Below are 17,521 nucleotides of genomic sequence, written 5' to 3'. Positions count from 1 at the left end.
TGGAAATAAAGGAGTGCCACATGCTGCTCATGTGTGAGAGCCACCTACCATGCCTGGAACTGGGCATATGTGCATTGAGGAGTGTCTTTTTAAAATGTAGATGTGTCAGTAAAATGCAGAGTTGGAACAAATCTGAATTGTGTTTCTTGAAAACTGTGACTCTTAATACATTGTTTCTGTCTAAGAGAAGACTTACAAAAATGATGTGGGACCATGTTTTCTATGTTGAAAGGGTCATGAAATTTCACCAATAAAAAAGCATTGCCAGATCACGAGAAAGAGCAAGTAAATATTGTTTTCTTACCTCAGTGGGGATGTAGCAACTATGCATGAAGTAAAAGAGTTTTATCATTCTCTATCAGACAGCACATGGACAGTACATTAAATTGAAGTGAATTCATAAAGGCAGATGCATTTACCACATTTCTCAAACGCTTAGCTAGGATAGAAGTTGGAGGCAGTTGCTGTGGGAGGTGGCATATAGCTGAACTTGCAGAGTGGGATGCTGGTGCCTTCATGTGTCAGTGAAGGCAGGCTATCACTGGTTTCGTAGCAATCACTTAAAGATGGGGCATCGATGAAGGGAGCACTCCATTTGCAGTCTCTTGGATCTTTTTATGACAAAGTACCAGGAAGAACTTGCTCTGCCTGCGGGGGTTGGAATAAATCTTTTTTCTCCAGCATGAAGAAATTCTGCATGACACAAATTAGAGTAATTGACCTAAATATCTGTCATAATCCATTTTGCACTTGAGTTCCAGGTATTGGTGCCATTGGGGCAACAATTATTTCACATTCTGAATGGGCAGTGTGGATGTGGTAAGAACACACAAAAAGCACTGTCTCACAAATACCCCCAACTTACCTTACTCGTGCTTTGCAGTGTCACAGTGTGTGGTTAGAGGGTAGCTCCTATGCATGTTCAATTCACTTTGACAGCTTTAGTTCTGCTGCTTCAGACGTACTTTCGAAGTCTCTTTGGGAGTAAAATGTGATTACACAACGTCGTCTGTAGAGGGCAGAGCAACACCGCTGAGTGTTGCAGTCCGGGCTTCTGCTTAACGATACAACCGCGGACTTTTTTTCTAGAGTAATGAAGATTTACCTATTTTTGTATTTGTCTCCCATTGGTGTAATTACAGATGGAGCAGCCAGATCTGTGGCAACTCCACTTGATTTTTGCATTACTTCATCCAAACTACTCAAGTGGTCCTTGACCTGTACTGAAGCTGATTATCTTTTAGCCCTCAGCTAAAGAATCATAGTAAAAATGAGTGTGCATATACATAAACATATACACATACATACGTACATACACACACATATATCTATCTTCTAGCAACATCAGAGGAAGAACTGAGTCTTCAGGATTTACCGTTCACCCTGCCCAAATTAATTTCCTCTGAGGATGTTGTTAAGCAATTTTGGCAAGCAGAGGTTGTGTAATGTAGAATCTCATGATTTCCAGTACAAAGTTTATGTAGTTTATATACTCTGGGCAGCTTGGTCTGGTGGTTGGCGACCCTGCTCATGGCAGGGGGTTGAAACTAGATGATCTTTGAGGTCCTTTTCAACCCAGGCCCTTCTCTGATTCTACGAAAGCACACTGCTCAAGGTGTGACAAGATGGCAAAACTTACAAAGAAATTGTAAGATCAAGGTCTAGAAATGCCAAATGATTGTTTCTGTCTATGAAGAAAAGTAATATGGAAGATGGGAGCTGCTCCAAAGCATGTGACTGCTGGCAGTGAGAATCTTCCAAGTACCTGCACCTTGCAGTACATCAGCTGTTAGCCGTGGTTAAGGTTTTGGTGAACAGCAAGATATAAAATGTTGTATCCACTTGAACTCTCTTCAGGTCCTTCAGTAAGTCAGCAGATGGAAGTACTAAATACAGTCTTTATTAACCTGTGAGGTTGTGCCTCTTTCTGTAGTTACAAGGCTAACTGCTGCACCTGAAGCAAAAATGTGCTTTTAACCAGGAGCAAGATATATCTAACCCATAAAATCAAAAGTTGCTTATTTTGCTGGTGAAGAGTATCATCTGAATTTAGCCTAGTTACACCACAGATGAGTAATCTCAGTAACTTTTTTCCTTATTTATTTCCCTTTAATAGGAGAAAAAGTTGGCAACAAGTTTTAGTAGAGAATAGAACAGCAAGCAAGGCTGAGTAGTATACTGCAGAAGACTGCATATAAAAAGGCTTTGTAGATACATATTTTTCAGCTGATAAATAAACCTTATCTTTGCTTTGGATTTTGTTTGTTTAGTTCTGAAGTAATGCAGACACACCTAAATAACAGAGATAAAAGTAGTGTGCTGTAGGGGGAAGTTCAGATGTCTTCAAAACATTTATCAAAAGGAAGGACAAAAGGACCACGTAGGAGGTGTCCCCTCTAGGAGATTTTTAGGATGACTGCAATCCCATAGGTCTGGCCCAGAAGACAGGGCTGGATCTGCCCCACATTGCTGCCCCCCAGTCACTTCCACGCTGGACCCCTGAGCTGCAGAGTGAAGTGACGTGCAGAAGAAAGGAGCTGCACCTCCAGAGGGTACCGTTGTGTTCCACAAAGATGTCCACAAGGAGAAGTGAGCTGAATGCAACTCATTTGGGTTGAGGTTTTTCCTCTAAAATTTGTGCTATGGGCTTCTTGCAGTACTTTTCAAGCTGTTTCCTGGTGATAGACTTTAGATACATTCGTTCAGGTGAAAAGCCTCTAAGCCAGTGGTTTATAACTGTTACTCAAATACAATAAAATTGTCAAAGTTTTTCATGAGCATTTAATGAAACTGAAACCCTTACAGCCTTAGAGCTTACACTGAAGAACTGGGAGAAAGAAGAGATGTTTTCATACTGGACAAACAGACATAATATTTCAGACCCAAGTACCCTAAATACATCTATTTTAAAAGTGATTGTCTACAGAGGGACAAAATGCTAATTGGCTATTGAAAACTGGGATTTATAAGGTGTCTATTGAATGTTTCAGTCTCTAATTAAAGGGGAGCAGTATGGCCTTATTATAAGATAATGCAATGCTTGTGATAGCAAATAGAGTGTATGTCTTTCAGCTAATGCAGAGAAGCATTGGAATAGTCAGCAATCTGTACTTGGAAGACTGTGTCCTGCCTGCACTGATGTAAACAGCATTGACAGGAAGGGGGAAGCAGCTACCCCAGACAGGAAGATTGAATTTAGTATCCAGCTCCTTATCTTGGCAGAGCGGCTGCTCAGGATGCCGGTAAGGAGTGGACAGATTGCTCCAGCAGACCTGCCTGTCCCTTCCTGGGAAGACCTTCATGTCAATGTAATCAGGGTATGATCTCAAATATGCTGAAGGGTTTAGGAGGAGATTGTATCTGGAGGCTGATTATCCAAAATAATGCTTACCATGGTGTAGTGCAGTCTCATTCTGTCCCTGCCACTGTCACTTGCAGGAAGAGATTGACTTGCATGGTGAAGAAGAAGGGTATGTGTCTTTTAACAGGAAAAGCTTTTATCATATTAAGTGTTATCATTAGTCTTATTGCCTCTAAAGAAGTCAGAGACGTTCCTGAATCCTAGTGCACAACGCAATATCTAGTTTAATTTTTGGATGAGGGGCTTGGTAAGAGCTGATGCAGACCAGTTCCAGCCCTTCAGAGGTATAAGCAGCATTGCTGCAGCATTGTTTTATGTGCTTTGAATCAGGAAGGCACCTGGTTCACAAGTGAAAGATGAATGGTCTCAAAACTCTCTTTACAGTTGCTCAGTAACATTTGACATGAGTTTCTTTCTGATTTCTGTGTGTATCTTGGGAAATCCATCTGCCCTGAACCTACAGCGAAGCAAGGCACCATTCAGTCAATGCACTGGTGGATGAAATGAAGAGTCAACACAAAATCATAATATCCTCAGCATTGACTTTTCTATGAATGATGATTTCTGTTCCTCTCTTCTTCCCCCAAGTATGCTCCAAAGTCGTTTCAGATTTTTCTAAAAACTATTCAAGCTAAAATTGAGACCTGGAAACACTTCAAGGCAGTTTTTCAGCTGCATCTGCCCACACATGTCTGAAACACCTCTTTTCACATTTTTTTTTTTTTTTCCACACTAGATATATATTTAGTTCAATTCTGGTGAGGAAGGCTGGAAACAATCAAACTATGAAAAATGAGAGTGGTATAAGAGTCTACCAATGCTTCTGAAGAACACTGACATATATCTGTCTTGGGGAATCATGAAGAGAACGTTCTGGAACCAAATTACTAAGGCAACTTAAGCCAAGGAGAAACCAGGGCCATCTGCTCAGCACATGGTGGGTTGGGCACATCTCCTGCTGTGCCTGGGATCGCTGCTGACACAGCTGGCAGCAGCCAGCACCCAGTGCCCAGCCAGGTGCTTCACACACAGCTGCTGGGGTAAGCAAAAATCCTTCGTCTCTCTGTTTTTGCAAAAGAGTTCCTTTCCCCCTGCCATACATTGGAAATGGCTCCCAAAGCCTGGAGAGTATTAGTTCTTTATAAAGGATGTGTTTGTAAAGCGGATCATTTCCAGATGTCCAATGGTTTTGCAGACCTTGCAATAACAATTCGCTACCGAGAGTTCTCAGCCAGCTCCGGGCATTTGGTTACCTGAGTATTTCTAGCATCTATCACAAGGCAAAGGACACCTTTAAGCAGGGAAAAAGCAAACAGCCTAACAGCACAGTACCAGCACCTCATCAGGTCTGCCCCAGCACATTCTCACTTCATTGTCCCATACCTGACAGGCCATAAAAGAGCAAAACAGCCACTTTCCTTTTCTGTCTGATGCTGCAAGTTACTCACATTTCCTGTCCTGCTATTTCAAGGACTAAGGTCTCAAAATGGGAGCCCATTAACTTGTCTGAAATGACATATTTTCCTCTCTTCCTACAGTCATGTCCAAGTGAACTGTATCAACACTGCCTGAGAGGCATCACCAGGGTCGAGGCACACTGTGCTGAGCCCATACAGGTGCCACCAGTTGTGCAGGGGCTGTGGTGGCTGCTGCATGCCATTGGTGGCCAAGGAAAGATAGCGAGGGTTCCTCTGCCTGGAGGAGCAGGAGGGACATCCCTCTCTCATGCTACCCAGTGGTTTGGGCTGTATTTTAGCCCAGAGTGGATGGACACAGGAGAAGAGGACAGGAGCTCAACACTTTTGACAGTCTCCCCTTAACTTAGCACATTTACACTTAAACCATTTTAAAATATAGCATTGCTTCTCCTGTGCCCTTCCCTGCTGCACTGATCAGCTCTGGGCCTGGGAGGTCACACAGTACATCTCAGAGGCCGAGAAGTGGAGCTAAGAAAAGCAGATCTGTTGTCAGCAGCCTTGCATTTGCTTTGCAGGTGTATGTGCTGCTGGAAGAAAAACTAGAGCTTGCAGATAGAAAGCAAGATCTGCAAGCAAGGCCATAAGCTGAGCAGCAGCTGACTTTGGCTTTTAAAACCCAGAGGCAAATTCTCAACAAAATGCAAAGTGTGTTTGTAGGGAAATCTTTTCACTCCAACGTACTCTGACTCAGCACTGGTACGTAGAGTACAGCTCATTAGCACACTCATGTGCAGATATCCTCATTGAGCTCCTGCCACTGGGTTACATGCAGGAGAGTGTAAAGGGCTGCATCCCTGCCATGCTCCGGGCAGCATCCCACCAGCTGCCAGCATTGCTTGTGCTTCCATGTACAGTGCCTGGGCACTATAACAAAAGCCAAGGGTTCCAGCAGAGCTTGTATTTTTGTCAAAGTTTGGGGAATTTCAGACATTTGCATTGCTTGGAGCGTCTGAAAGAAAGATGAGCCCTCTGTAAAGCATCATATCTTTAAAAACTCCACAGATGATAGCCCTAGTGAAGAAAGCACAGAAAGGTAAAGAAACGTAGAAGTAGAAAAGCTACAGCCACAGACTTTAAAGTGTAAATAAAATGTGGCCCTGGCCCACAGATTTCTACTTCTTAGAACCTTGAGAAATTATCTCCACTTGATTTGTAAATTGAATCAATATGACAGTGTTGGGAATGTGGCAGTTTCATGAGCAGCTGATGCTAAAATAAGGTCCGCAGGCACCAAAATGTCTCTGTGCTACGCAGTCTGAAGTGTGGTTATGCAATGGGGATAAGCACAGCATTTCCTTGGAGCATTAACCTGAATTAAAGGATGAAATGGTTGCGCAGGGATCAAGCCCCCCTGGTCACCACTGAGGGCTCCATCAGTGCTGGTCAGCACTGCTGCACAGTAACAGCAAGAAGAGAACAAACACATAGTAAGTCACACAGCTGGGCCCCTGCAAGGGGGTTCTCTTCCCCACAGCACCTCACTTTATGTCTGGGAAATGGCACTGCTACCATCAGTGTGCTATCCCTGTGACAAGTGCTGGGTAGGCTTACTGCAAAGGATGCTCAGCTGGATGGTGCCACTCGGCACTAAAGGGAAGAGCAGTCCCTGGGTATCATCATTAAGTGTCCTAGAATTTGAAACTAAGGGAAGAATGAAAGAGGTTTTGACCACGAGATGAAGATTTTAAGGTTCTCAAATGTTTGTTCCCTGTTTCCTTGCTTCAAGTACCCATGGGCATTCCTGGCTCCCTGTGATGCTGACAGTGATGCTGCTCAATGCTTTGGGTGACGTTCATGTTTGTAACTTACTAATGGGATGAACAAGGCTGCAGACATGCACGCAAAAGCAGCACTGCTGAAGGCTTCATGGGGCTTCTGTTCTCAAAGTCAGCTCTCCCTTACAGCAGAATGCATCCCTAGCCAAGTGGCGTTAGCCTCTAATTGCATGCCAACAGTCCTCTTTTGCCACTGCACTGATTAAAGGCAAAACGAAGGCAGTTGGCTGATGTATTTCCCTATACTGATTTTGTGTCTGAGCTCTGCAGCATCCTGTAACTAGGCATGGCTGCTGGCTCTAGAACAGCTTCCCAGTAGGACCAGTTTGGTGTTTTGCTGTTACATCAAACCGGCTGGGGTAGTTTTGTATCATTCCTTTATCTCTGCCCAGGCCTAGGAAGCCAGAAATAAGAACAGTCCTCCTGATACTCTCCTAGGGAAACCAGTTTAAAAATCATACCTTAGGAGCTTATCTAACTACAGATTACATCAGTTCAACAGAGTCAATTAAATTCATTTAAGCTTCCACAAAACACTGTACGCATACTCTCGCTTGCACTTCAAACAGGCTTATTGCATACCTGCCTTTGTCATCACTTGCTCAGTGACTTTCGGTGTGTGCTTCCTACACCTGCAGGTAGGTCACAAAAAATGTTTAAGGGATTTGTCATCCTCTGAGAAGAACATCGGGTCTCCATTTCTAGTTACAAAATTTTACATGCCAGCCCCACTCTAAGGTGAAATCTAGGGTGGTGACATGCTATGGAAAAGAGGAAGGCTGATCAGGGACTTTGTCCCTTTTCGTTTTTAACTCAGAGAGCAGTGAAGCACTGACACAGGCTGCCCAGAGCAGCTGTGGTGCCCCATCCCTGGAGTCATTCAAAGCCAGGTTGGATGGGGTCCTGAGCAGCCTGAGCTGGTGGGGGGCAGCCCTGCCCATGGCAGGGGGGTCGGACCTGAGTGGGCTTTAAGGTCCCTTATAAGCCAAACCATTCTGTGATTCTATGACTTCATGATTTTCTTAAACCACATTTTCAAAATTATAGAAACATTGTACACATAGTTGGCTGCCAGGTTGGCAGAACTATTGCAAACAAAGCTGTTCTCCTTAAAGTGCTTAACATTAGAAACAAATAAAGATACATTACAGATATCATCTGTCCATTGAAATGGCCATTCTCTTACTGCACACTCACCTCTTTTCCAGTTTGACAAAGCCTTTTTTAGGAACACTTTTTGTAGAGGCAGACATGTAGAAAAAGGATCGAGTCACTGTCTTTAGTTCCTTGTAAATTCTTGGTTTTTAATTAACTGCTCAGCAACAATCACTCCCAGATACATCAGTTATGCTGAAACAATTGACATGTTAAATATTGATAAGGATATAGGAAATAATAGAAGGAAAAATCTACCAAGGAGAAACTTTAGGAGGGCTGTGTATAGATGCCCTTGTGTATACATGTCCTTTAGCAAACTGTTACTTAGCTAGCACATAAAAGAGAGAGACTGGGGTAAGAAGCACAGCTATTTTTGCAGCTGTTTTACATCTATCTAAAGCATGGTGCAAGGGCACCGCCTCTCTAATTGTAAACATCAACATGCAGATGTTTCCTCTGGCCAGTGAAAGCAGCTGAAGCTCACATGGTCTGGTGCTCATGGTCATGATCATGGACTGATCGCTGACACAGAGCTGATGTCATCAGACTCCATCACTGCCACCCCATGTCACCAACAGGCCTCACTGAGAGAAAGGAGGGATGCTGTAGTGACAAGCAGTGACAGGGAGGAGCACAGGGCACCATGAGCAGTAGAGAAGTGAGTAGGAGGCTGAATGCAAGTCATAAAGTGAAGGACACAGCACATAGATGCCTTTGGCAAGAACACAGTAAGTCTCTCCAGATATGATGCAGGGAGGGATGGGGCTGAAGAAATTTGTGCAGAGGAAACTACACAAGCAAGAGAAAATGCTCATTCTTTTGGTTTCCTTCCTTACTCAAGAAGACTTTCTGCATCTTTCAGGTGTAACTCCTGAAGTTGCTGATGCACGCCATGATAAAACCACATTGCAGGTGGATGCAGAGGGAATGCATGATGACTTGAGCTGCTGTTTTCTGGGTGAGGACATGGCCAATAACAGGCCCTCCCCTGAGCCTGCAAGACAGCAATCTGAGAGCTATGCAGGGGCACATGTGGCGTTTCATGTTGCTTATTTTGCCTATGTACTTCATGCAATATGGTACAGCTTGACATTGGTGTGTTTTGCATGGATTTCAGAGTCTCTGAGAGCTAATATTACTTGGAAAAGGGGATATGCTGCATTTGGAGAGAAGTAAAATTCTCAGAAGTGCCATTGACCAATAATCAAAGTGAGAATGGACCAAAGAGATCTGAGATCCCATGTTTAATATCATCCCACGTGGCTGGCACAATGGCCAAGCAATGATATTCAAAATGGCAGCAGCCTTCCTACTGAGAGCACAAGACCTTCCCTAAGGCCCAGCAGTGTCCCCTGCCTCAAGCTCCAGCAGGCCTGCACAGTGCCAATTAGTGCTAATTAGTGCTAACGTGTGCTTGCTCTCGCAGCTGTCCCCACCTGCCAGCCTGCAACAGGTTAAAATAAATGAATAATATTTAAATGAAGAGAATGTTTGTGATTCCCAGCCAACTGCCCCAGAGCAGCTATGACCAGCAGGTTACCTGGCAGCATTCCATCACACTCCCTATGATGCCTGTAAACAAATACCTGCGTGCAGCTGCTCTCCCCAGGCAGAAGCCATGAGCAGTTTCTGTGGGCAAAGGCACTGGGCAGGAGTGAGGACAGGGTGAACGTGAGGCTGACCTGCTGTGACTAGGCCCAACAGGGCTGGCTGGCTGTGACTCAGCCTCGAGCACCACAAGTGGGTTTTCTGGTTCTTCAGGGTGGAGCAAAACCCATCCAGTGCTGCATCCCATGGACCAAACAGGGCCTGAGGCCTGGAGGGACCCATAGGCCCTGCCCCACATCTGAGTACACATGCTCAGGGAGCCAGGTGATGACAGGACCTCACTGATGAACGTGCTGCTGTTCTAAATCTTGGCAGGCAGCTGTGCAATACAAGCCTCAGACCCTCAGAGGGATGCTGCAGGGCTGGTGTTTGGCCAGACACCAGCTTGCCCCTGGAAATCCCATGCAGCCAGTCGCCTACCAATGTGGCTGAATCAGACCTGGGTGTTAGGCGCTTTGATTTGATTCCACTGCACCATCAGAAAACATGTCCTTATTATAAAGAAAAAGTAAAAGCAAACCACAAGCACAACTGCTATGTTTTAATGTGAGTGGAGGTTTTTATCACCCTGCAGTGAGAGCTCGGGTTGGGTTTCTGAAATGCAGCCAACTTCACATTAACCACACTTGGACATCCTCCCCCTTCCAGTTCCATTTAAGGCCTAGTTGTCTTTGTGAGCAGCAGTGCTGAGGAGGATCAGATCCTAGCACATTTCTTTCAAGCTGACTGGAGAGGAAAGAGCTCCTCCAGTCTGGATTTTTGTCTTTTGATAAGAGTGACACCAACACTTGCTTTCAGTCAAGTGTTGTGACAGAAAGCTGCATGCCAGAGCAGGACCATAGACAAGGACACATAGGACACAGCAGGGACATGGCAGGGGCTGTATCAGTACTAGCACCATGGGGAGCCCTGAATTTACCTGCTGGCACCTAGCAGCACAAACGATGTTCTCCTTGCCCCCATGTACGTGTAAGTACAGCTCTATTTCAGGCACACGGCTCTTCCCCACTTACAGTGGAGCAAGCAAGAGGCAAAAAGAAAAAAAAAGATTCCTAGCCTCCCCAAAGGCAGATCATGCCCCCTGGGCTGCTACAAAAGCTGCCCTTAAATTATTAAGCAAGAAAAGTGGCCTGCTTTGCTTAAAAGGTTTGTGCTTTCAGGCCATCATGCTATTTACTGCAGAAGCCAAAGGAGAGTAGTTGATACAAGCAGGCAAGAGTATGGAGATGCGCCCAGGACAGCAGGATCTGGCTGTAGGAAGAGCTTCAGAGTCTTCAGATACACTGTGGCTTAGCCAGGAGAGGCACCCAAGCTATCAAACAGAGGATGAAGAACAGGAGCACAACAATGCCTTTCTCAGAGCTTCCTTCTCTCAGCAATTCAAAGATAAGGAGTCAGCACTTCCAAAGAAAGAATTTACATATAATACATTCAGGCTCTTTATTTCACTTTCAGATTAGGAACCTTCAGGGTTCATGTTTTCAGTTTTCCTCCAAAGACCTGTTGCATAGTGAAACCTGATGTTTTGATGTTGCTCTGGGGAGATGGAGCAGTAGGAAAACAGCTGGCGTATCGGCAGCCAGCAGCATTGCTCCAGCAGCCCTTTGCATGGCCCTGGTGCTGAATCAGCAAGAGAATGCTGCAGGGCTGCTGGAGCAAACTCAGCATGCCAATGCTCCACTGGAAGGAAACTAGCAGCATCATCTGTCTACCTGCAGGAGCAGGAACTGCTCTGTGGGTTGAAACGCCCTGTGGACTACTTACCAGTGCAAAGTGCATACTGTTTGGGTGATAGAGGCTCCATGTGTTCATAGAATCATAAAAATCACAGAATGGCCTGGGTTGAAAAGGACCACAATGATCATCTAGTTTCAACCCCCCAGCTACATGCAGGGCTGTCAACCACTAGACCAGGCTGCCCAGACCCAGATCCAGCCTGGCCTTGAATACCTCCAAAAATTGGGGCATCCACAACCTCCTTGGGCAGTCACCAGTCCAGTGCATCACCAACTTCTGTGTGAAAAACTTCCTCCCAATATCTAACCTAAATCTCCCCGTCTCAGTTTTCTCAATTTAAAACCATTCCCCCTTGTCCTATAACTATCCACCCTCATAAACAGCCATTCCCCCTCCTGCTTATACACTTCCCTCAGGTTTTGGAAGGCCACAATGAGGTCTCCCCGGAGCCTTCTCTTCTCCAAGATAAACAAGCCCAGTTCTCTCAACCTTCCCTTACAGAGAGGTGCTCCAGCCCTCTGATCATCTTAGTGGCCCTCCTCTGAACTCGTTCCAAGAGCTCCATGTCCTTCCTGTGCTGGGGACCCCAGGCCTGGATGCAGTACTCCAGATGGGGCCTCCCAAGAGCTGAGTAGAGGGGGACAATCACCTCTCTCTCTCTGCTGGTCACCCCTCTTTTAATGCAACCCAGAACACAGTTGGCCTTTCAGGCTGCAAGCGCACACTGCTGGCTCATGTCCAGCTTCTTGTCTACCAGGACCCCCAAGTCCTTCTCTGCAGGACTGCTCTCAAGGAGATCTTCCCCCAATTTGTATAAATACCTGAGATTGTCGTGACCCAAGTACAGCACCCCGTAGTTGGCCTTGTTGAACCTCATTAGGTTTTCATGAGCTCACTTCTTTATCCTGTCCAGTTCCCTCTGGATGGCTTCCCTTCCTTCCAGTGTATCAACTGTACTGCTCAGCTTGATGTCATCTGCAAACTCTCTGAGAGTACACTCGATGCAATCATCTATGTCACTGATGAAGATGTTGAAGAGCAGCGGTCCCAAGACTGACCCCTGAGGGACATCGCTTGTGACCAGCCTCCACCCTGACACAGAACCATTGGTTACAACCCTGTGGCCAAGGAAAAAGCATCGTGACCCTACCACCAGGCTCCTCTGCCTCCTCACACCATGCTATGCTCAGTGTGCCTGCTCAGTTGGATCGTGTGCCTCCTCCCTGATTGCCTCCCACACCATGGCTCTTGATAACACAGCATGGTAAGTGTTCAGCTGCCTCACAGTGAGATTACAGATCAAATGTCTGCTGTGTCTTCAATTTTTTTTTTCTTTCCCTTCTGAAAACAAAAACTCACACTTGCAGCCAGCAGGAAAAAGATTGCTCACTTCGCACTTCTCTCGCATCACCAGATAATCGACTACAAATTCTGTGCTTTAAACAAAAGAGGATAGGCAGATACTTCGCAGTGTGCCACAGTGACATTGGGCAAGGTGTTGGATCCCTGCTGGAACCTACTTCCCTTCCCACAATGGCTTTGGGCCCTGTCCTCCATGCCACACGCTGCTGTGCCAGCACACACTGCCCTTGTTCCAAAGAAGGCCAATGGTACCCTTGATTGTGTTAGGCAATATGTTGCCATCAGACGAAAGGAGGTGATCCCTCACCTCTGCTCAGCACTGGTGAGGCCACATCTGGAGTGCTGGGTCCAGTTCAGGGGCCCCCAGTACAGGAGAGACATGGACATACCGGAGAGTCCAGCAGAGGGGCCATGAAAATGATGAAGGGGCTTTGTAGAGCAAAAGCTGCACCTTGAATCCGCTGCAGGAACAGCCCTGACCCTTCTTCTCCTCTCCACCACCATTCCTTTCCCTGTAGCTTCCTGCAGCTCCAGCGCAGGTGCTTACATGGACTATAGCAGGAAATTCCCATCTGTGATGTTACTTAGTATTTTAAACAAAACGCTGGTCTAGCTACCAGGCATCCAGCAAAATATGCCTGCATGTCTGCTTTGGCATCTGTGTGTGTAAACAGAGCCCCAGTTGCTTAGCCACTAATGGGTGTACTTTGACTGTCACACAGCATTCTCCCTATCTCACAAAATCCAGCTCTCAGCATCCAGAGCTGCAGCCCCTGACACTCATCAGCTCCATCAGAACTCATCAGAGAAAGCAGACAGCAGGAAGGAGCAGACCAACCCTGCCCCAAACATGTTGTTCCTCTGTGACTCACTTTCCTTTTTCCTTGATCGAGGTTTTTCCTTTGAAACCTATTGCAAGAGGCAGGTTCAGACATGTCATAGAGTGAAGCAACTGAGGAGCCCTTATTCAAGCAGGGATGCACAACAGTGTCTATAATAACAAGGGTGTTGCCTTATGGAGGCATGGTTGTAACCATATGCTTTCTCTGCATGGTAAACACAGAATGATTTAACACTGAGGTACACCATAGGACGTTCCCAGAGTTACTGTCTGAACTGCTCTGAGCATTGAGGAAAGCACATGCAACACTGAGCAGGAGTCCTATCTTGCTACAGGACAGAGCATTGCTGGTGGCAGCTGTGCTGCTTTAGGGGTAGGTAGGCCCGTGGCTGATGATGCCCAGGGCAGTGTGACTGCTGGAGTGACACCACTACAGGTGTCAGCCCACAACAAGAGGTTTAAAGCATAAACGATGGGATGGAGCAAAGCAAAGAAATGCGCTGTGCTGGCATTCCAAACCTAGACAAATGTCAGCACTTATGCTGGGGAACAGAAAATGAAGTGTTGAGATAGGATAGTTCTCCTCTGAAAGAACTATGTATGGGTGAAAATGGGGAACAGAAGAAAGGGATAAAAGCAGCAGAAGAAAAACATCTTGTGTGAAATACCTGGATACAAATAAGGAAAATACCAACAACTCTTAGATGTTCTTCCATCTTCCTGCTTCAAGAAGAGGCTGGGAAACAAGGCTGAAATAAGGAATCAAGTTCCCAAAAAGATCCAGTACATATACATACACACAGCCCTTTAGTGGACAGGACAAAGGGCAGTGGTTTTAAACTAAAAAGAAAGGAGATTCAGATTGGATATAGGAGAACTCTTGTCACTGTGAGGGCAGTGAGGCCCTGGCACAGGTGGCCCAGAGAAGCTATTGATGCCCCATGCATCCAAACTGCTCAAGGTCAGGTTGGATGGGACCATGGGCAGCCTGATCTGGAGGTGCCCGTGGCGGGGGGGTTGGAACCGGGTGATCTCTTAGGTTCTTCCAATCCAAGCCATTCTGTGATTCTGTGTAAATCCTGTATACCAACCTTCCCTTTACCCTGTGTAGGTTGCACTGCACACTGCAACAAACAGCATTCACCACCAAAACAGTAGGGACAGACACCTCAGACACACCTGTACACATGCATTCATGCTTGCACAAGTGGAAGGACAACTAAGGAAACCTCTAACACCTCACACCTCTAACAGCACAAGATCCAACACAGAAACTGCAGATAAAATCCACAGGCAGCAGCACTGGAGCCAGGAGTTCATAGCCAAGCCCCACCTGTCAGATCCAAACTAGGCGACACACACCAGGCGTGCTGACGCTTGCTGCCACCAGCAGATTGCAACCTCTGTGCTTGCTTTGCTCAGGAATTTCCACATTCATTCAACCCTCCCCGACTCCTGAATAAGTATTCAGAGTAAGCGTAGTTCCATCCCCATTCCTGCTTTTGGGATGCCACAGCTGGCAGTACTGGGAGTTATCTCTCCCAACAGCTACACAAGAGGACTCTGCCATTGGTAGCCGCTAAGGATCACACTCGACCCTTGAGCAGGACCCTTTGTTTGTATGTGCTTAGCAGCTTAGCAGTTAACTGCTTTTCATGGTATCATCCAGGTTGGAAAAGGCCTTCAAGATCACTGGTCCAACCACCAACTGGATCAGTCAGTCCAACCACTGACCACATTGCTTAGTGCCATGTCTACACCTTCCCAAGCAGCTGACCCATAACACAAAGTGACAAGCATCAGAAAGCAAGCACCCAGAAGGCAACTTCCCTCTGCTTCCAGAGAGCTCGTGCAAGAACTTAAACCACAAAAACCAAAGGTGAATCAGATTCAAAATGAGCTCCTTGCATACAGTACTCTCAGTTTTGATGAACTAAAGCAACATGTAGGATCACTACTCAAAAGACTGTGTTATGCATAACAAGGGTCAGGTCAGATGTACACCATAAGTAACACTACTACAGACTTTTTAAAAAAATAGATAGTAACTTTCACTTCAGAAAAAGAGCCAAGAGCAGACTAAGCTCTACAGCCTCTTCTCACCACAGCTGGTTTCTTTTCCTACTACAGCAAGCCCCATAGCACTCTGGATGCTCGTGATGGACTGAAAGGCTTCCTGACTATGTTAACTTATTAATGCATTCATTTTCTCAACATAGTCATTACCTCTGTTGCCTTCCTTCTTCCCCACATGCACACCTCAGAGCTCCCACAGCCCAGCCTAACTGCAGAGCTGCATTCACATCGCCTGTGTCAGGCCGGAGAGCAGGCTCAGCCCACAGTTGTTATCTTCACGATAGGACTGGTATGAAGCAAGCCAGGTGGATCAGGAAGGAAGTGGTTGCACATATCTCTGTATCTGTATACAAGGAAGCAGGTGCCCATCTCATGCTGGAAAGGGACTTCACAGAAATCTGCACAAGACCGGGCTGGGGACACACCAAAGGAATTGACCAATACTCAGAACAAGCAGCTCTCCATCCCCAGCTGTTTTCTTGGAGATTGCTGTAACTTGGTGTAGAAGACTTTCCAAAAGCTAATATTAGATACATTCATACCATTTAATCCAGTTACTCCCTGTATAACTAAGAATAATCTCTGCACTGATGAGGCCACACCTGGAGTGCCAAGTACAGTTTTGGGGCCTCAGTACAAGAGAGAGACATCTGATGGAGAGAGTCCAGCAAAGGGCCATAAAGATTCTGCAGGGCCTGGAGCCCCTCACCTGTGAGGAGAAGAGAGCTAGGCCTGCTCAGCATGGAGAAGAGGGGACTCTTGGTCTACATAAAAACCTGAAGGGAAGATGTTAAGACAGAGCCAGGCTCTATTCAGTGGTGCCCAGTGCCAGGACAAGAGGCCATGGGCACAAACTGGAGCACACGGGCTCCCTCTGAGCAGTAGGCAGCACTGCTGTGCTGTATGGTGCTGAAACACCAGGCTGAAGCTCCAGAGGCCCTGAGGTCTCCTCCCTGGGTCCTGGGCCCCACTCTGGGTGTCCCTCCTGGAGCAGGGTGAGCCAGATGGCCCAGAGGGCCCTGCCAGCCTCAGCCATCCTGGGGTTTTGTGAAAGTACAAAAATCCCAAAGCCTGCTTTCATCATATGCTTGGTTCTGTTGCTACCCTGTCACTTCTTAGGCTACCAGAAGTTAACCAAAGACAGACTCTTAAAGTACTGGGTACAAGTAACACTGAAAATCCTGCTCCTCACAGATCATCTCATTGTCAAACCAATCTTATCTCACCCTTGTTTTCATCCTAAATGTGCCAAAACATACATTCAATGTAGTGTTCCAATTTTTACTCAGGTCACGAGTAGCGTTTTATGGACAATTAAAAAGTAGTTCAGAAAGCACTTACCTGGAGACTGAGATTCAGACTGCTTATTCCCAGAGCTGCTTTAGGACTCTTTCAGACCCATACAGGGTAACAGAGCCATCTCACTGCACGGCGGGCCCATCTGTCACTGCACTGCACTCCCCAGCAACTCAAACTTCAGCACAACAAGGGAACAGAGCAGAGACTCTCCACACCCAGCGCTGCCCAGAAGCACGGCAGCCAGCTCTGGCAAAGGTAGTCCTCAGGCACAAACAAGGATCTTACATTTCATCCAACACAAGGCAGCTCGTGGCCAAGACGATTTCTAATATTTACCACAGTAATTTGCTGTTGCTAAAAGAAAAAAAATAAATCAGCCTTCAGACATTGGAAGATCTGTGCCCTTCTGTAGCATTATCTGCTAACAGAACCAGGCGGTCTTCTATCAGTCCATAGCAATTAGAGGAAAACACAAGATGACTGTAACACAATCCCTAATCTGCTTCCATTTAAACATTAACCAGTAACAATGATAACCCCTATTTCATTTGCACCGGGAGATTAACTCAAGCCTATTCCCAGGGGAAAGCCCCACGATAAGCAGAATGTTTCTGCACGTCATCTTCATAATCTGCCTGTTAGACAAGGGACACTAAAAGCCCCTCTCAGCTTTCACTAAATCAACTCTCCTGGTTTGGTTTTTAAAACTTTCTTTTAAGCCGAGCAGTAGTGCTCAGTCCTTGCAGGTTACTCACTAGATGCAGGAAGTTCACATGCACCAGATGCAAAACAGTCTCACTTATCTCAAGATAACAGCAGTGATTAA

The 17,521-nt window shown here is 46.1% G+C and overlaps 1 long non-coding RNA gene across 1 annotated transcript in view; it reads right to left on the bottom strand.

Moving 5' to 3' along the window:
• The window catches only part of LOC146544768 (uncharacterized), a 190,098-nt gene extending 172,902 nt beyond the window's left edge, over positions 1–17,196 (bottom strand). The window contains exon 1 of the long non-coding RNA XR_014882619.1: positions 16,738–17,196. This is a non-coding gene — a long non-coding RNA (uncharacterized LOC146544768). The remainder of the gene's footprint in view (positions 1–16,737) is intronic.
• Between the last annotated feature and the right edge of the window lie 325 nt (positions 17,197–17,521).

Source organism: Meleagris gallopavo, chromosome 3, assembly GCF_905368555.1.
Source record: "Meleagris gallopavo chromosome 3, MGAL_WU_HG_1.1, whole genome shotgun sequence".
Taxonomy (NCBI): Eukaryota; Metazoa; Chordata; class Aves; order Galliformes; family Phasianidae; genus Meleagris; species Meleagris gallopavo.
The sequence above is the reverse complement of the archived record's forward strand: the minus strand, read 5'-3'. Positions and strand labels throughout refer to the sequence as shown.